The sequence below is a fragment of the Prenolepis imparis genome, unplaced genomic scaffold, assembly GCF_030444845.1.
Source record: "Prenolepis imparis isolate NDT839.2.m4 unplaced genomic scaffold, iyPreImpa1.0 SCAF_657, whole genome shotgun sequence".
NCBI lineage: Eukaryota > Metazoa > Arthropoda > Insecta > Hymenoptera > Formicidae > Prenolepis > Prenolepis imparis.
Window position 1 is genome coordinate 1,755 of NW_028141815.1, and position 746 is coordinate 2,500.

Here is a 746-nt window from a genome sequence, read left to right on the forward strand (position 1 = left end):
AACTCTCCCCTCGCACAGTCCTACTTCCTCTTTCGAGGACAGTCTCTGGGCGCGCGCGAGCGCTCGCTATCATCCTTGTGCACGCTTGTGCGCTCTCTCTTCCTCCTCGGTGTCATTTCAAACGACGCCCAGGGCGTGCGCCGGCCGTTCGTACGGCGGCACACAGCACCTCGGGCGAACGTCCAACGATCGCTCGTACGCCATTGTAAGCGCGCACAGGGCACAGGCGACGCGCGCAAGTCTGGGCGCGCCGTGGCCGTGCGCGCTTCGGGAGCGCAAGCAGTTTCGGGGTACTAAAACGACCCTCAGCCAGGCGTGGTCCGGGAATTGTATCCGTGGACCGCAATGTGCGTTCGAAATGTCGATGTTCATGTGTCCTGCAGTTCACAAGTTGACGCGCAATTAGCTGCGTTCTTCATCGACCCACGAGCCAAGTGATCCACCGTTCAGGGTAATCGTTCAAAATTTTTGCGTTCGCGAAGAAACGCTTTTCGCTCAACCATCGTGGTCTCCCCTCTCGAAGAGAGAGGGTGAGATAAAAATCGTGGCCCTTCGATCAGCCTGGCCGCGCGCGTCCGAGCGCGCGCGCGGACCGCCGCCTCCCGTCTAAGGAGAGAGGCTACGGCACAAAAGTGTGGTTGTTGCTTCGATCGGAGCGTCTCTCCCTAAGTGGAAGAGCCGGGGCGGAAGCTCTTTGAAGAGACCGTCGGACGGATTCGTAAGATCCGTCCTCTCGCCCGGCTCCG

The 746-nt window shown here is 60.3% G+C and overlaps 1 non-coding gene across 1 annotated transcript; it reads right to left on the minus strand.

Annotated features, from left to right (window-relative positions):
- Window positions 1-299: 299 nt before the first annotated feature.
- On the minus strand, window positions 300-454 carry LOC145948752 (5.8S ribosomal RNA). Its single transcript, XR_014427457.1, has one exon. It is a non-coding gene; the product is annotated as a 5.8S ribosomal RNA (ribosomal RNA).
- Window positions 455-746: the final 292 nt, after the last annotated feature.